The 2,851-nt window shown below is 46.4% G+C and overlaps 1 pseudogene; it reads left to right on the plus strand.

Annotated features, from left to right (window-relative positions):
• On the plus strand, nucleotides 895-2,117 carry Gm6669 (predicted pseudogene 6669; annotated as a pseudogene).

The raw sequence follows: 2,851 nt of genomic DNA on the forward strand, positions 1-2,851 counted from the left end.
AAGAAGAAGATGGCCGGGCTGGGCCCAACTAGAATGAATCCCTGCCTCTGGTAGTTTGGGGTTACTTTGTCCCTCTTCCTGCTGGCACAAGACCCTCTAGCATTCTTTGATGATGATGGTCTGTTCCACTCACCCATGATTCTGAGGTCCTGGGTTGCTAGGGGTCCTGCAGAGTGGAGAGACCTCTGGGTCCCGAAGGTCCCACCGGGTTCAGTAATGTTCATTTACCTGTCATGCAACCATTCACACCAGCATGAGTTTATAGGTTATTTCACCATTATAGTACAATCTCATGTGTTATTTAGTTTGTTTGACAAATTGTTTCATATTTTTCCATTAGGAGCTTCTTAATGTTTACTGATGCCAGTTTTCACAGACATTTGTAGGTGTGTGTTCATGTGTTTGTGTGCTTGTTTGTGTGTGACTGTGTATAGACAGAGGTATCAAGCTGTGTGTGTGTGTGTGTGTGTGTGTGTACATGGAAGGTCAAATGACAATTTAGAGAAGTTACTTCTCTTCTTCTACCAGGTGGGTTCTGAAATTTGAACTCAGGTGTTCACCTTCAATCAGTGCACCTTTAATCACTGAGCTATCTCAACCGTCTTCAACTAATTATTTGAGACCAGGTCTGTTATTTAAAAATTTATGCTCTGATTTGTTAATAAAAACTGATATACCAAAGGCTGGATAGAAGCAAAAACAAGGATGCACTTCCATCAGCCAGGGGAGAGGAGGAAAAAGAAAAAGAGAATTCAGCTACCAGGAAAGGGTCTTAAGGAGACACCATGGGAAAACACCTGGAGCAGAGACAGCCAGATCAATAGTAACATGTAAGTATCGGCTCTCTGCTCCTCACTATTCCAGTGACAGCTGCATCTTCTTGTGTAGTGCCAGCCTTGTCCAGTAGACAAAATTGTGAAGGTCGGTGTGAACGGATTTGGCCATATTGGGTGCCTGGTCACCAGGGCTGCCATCTGCTCTCCACATAGCAAAGTGGAGGTTGTTGCCATCAACGACCCCTTCATTGACCTCAACTACATGGTCTACATCTTCCTGTGTGACTCCACCCATGGCAAATTCAATGGAACAGTCAAGGCAGAGAATGGGAAGCTTGTCATCAATAGGAAGACAATCACCATCTTCCAGAAGCGAGACCCCACTAACATCGAAAAGGGTGGGGTCGGTGCTGAGTATGTCGTGGAGTCTACTAGTGTCTTCACCACCATGGAGAAGGCAAGAGCACACTTGAAGGGTGGAGCCAAACGGGACATCATCTTTGCCCTTTCTGCTGATGCCCCCGTGTTTGTGATGGGAGTGAACCATAAGAAATATGACAACTCACTCAATATTTTCAGCAATGCATCCTTCACCACCAACTGCTTAGCCTCCATGGCCAAGGTCATCCATGACAGGTTGGGCATCATGAAAGAGCTCATGACCACAGTCCATGGCATCACTGCAACTCAGAAGATTGTGGATTGCCCCTCTAGAAAGCTGTGGTGTGATGGCCATGGGGCTACCCAGAACATCATCTCTGCATCCACTGGTGCTGCCAAGTCTTTGGGCAAGGTCATCCCAGAGCTGAAAGTGAAGCTCACTGGCATGGCCTTCTGTGTTCCTACCCACAATGTGTCCATTGTGTATCTGTTGTTCTGCCTGAAGAGACCTGAAAAGTATGATGACATCAAGAAGGTGGTGAAGCAGACATCTGAGGGCCCACTGAAGGGCTTCTTGGGCTACACTGAGGACCAGGTTGCCTCCTGTGACTTCAACAGCAACTCCCACTCGTCCACCTTCGATGCCAGGGCTGACACTGCTCTCAATGACAAGTATGTCAAGCTCATTTCCTTGTATGACAATGAATACAGCTACAGCAACAGGGTAGTGGACATCATGGCCTACAAGGCCTACAAGGTTTTAGAAAACATGGACTACCCACCCCAGCAAGGACACTGAGAGCAAGATAGAGGCCCTCAGTTGCTGAGGAGTCCCTATACCAACTTGGCTACCAACACAGAGCTTCTCCCTCACAATTTTCACCTCAGATCCCCATAACAGGAGGGGCATAGGGAGCCCTCCCTACTCTCTTGAATACTATCAATAAAGTTTGCTGCACCGCCTCCCCTCCCAAAAAGGTGAGTATCTTGGGGAATGTTATTGGAAGATAGGCAGTATAGCTTAAAGAAATAGAGCAGGTCAATGGCTGCCCACTTTTTCTGTTATAATGCTTGATTAAATAAATAGATGGCCTCTGTCTCATTTATTCAGAAGATAGCCAAGATATACAAGAAACAGCTCCTTTTAAAATTGCATTAACAAAAGCCCATATTCCTTAGTTCTGAAAAGAATTCAGTAATTCTCTTATTTACCCATGAACTTATTATCTACTAGCCTAAGTGCAGATCTCCACATTCCACCCAGGGTCACCACAACAGTATGTGGAATATTCACAGGTATAGGGTCCTGCCTCACAGTCACCTGCTTCGCAGTCCCTGTTACCTACCTCCCATTCACCTGTCTCAGAGTCACCTACCTCACAGGCCCTGTCACCTGCCCTGCTTAACAGTCACCTTCCTCACAGTTAGTTCCCTGCCTCAGACTCACTGTCATCTACCTCACAGTTACCTTCATCACAATCCCTGTCAGCTGCCTCACAGTCGCCTGCCATACAGTTAGTCACCTGCCTCAGACTCACTGTCATCTACCTCACAATTATCTTCATCACAGTTCCTGTCACTTGCCTCACATTTAGTCACATTCCTCCCATTTAGTCACCCTCCTCACAGTTATTTACCTGCCTCCCAGTCAGTCACCTGCATCATTGCCACCAACCTTTATGACTGTTCTGATT

This window comes from Mus musculus, chromosome 7 (genome assembly GCF_000001635.26).
Source record: "Mus musculus strain C57BL/6J chromosome 7, GRCm38.p6 C57BL/6J".
In the NCBI taxonomy this organism is placed as follows: Eukaryota; Metazoa; Chordata; class Mammalia; order Rodentia; family Muridae; genus Mus; species Mus musculus.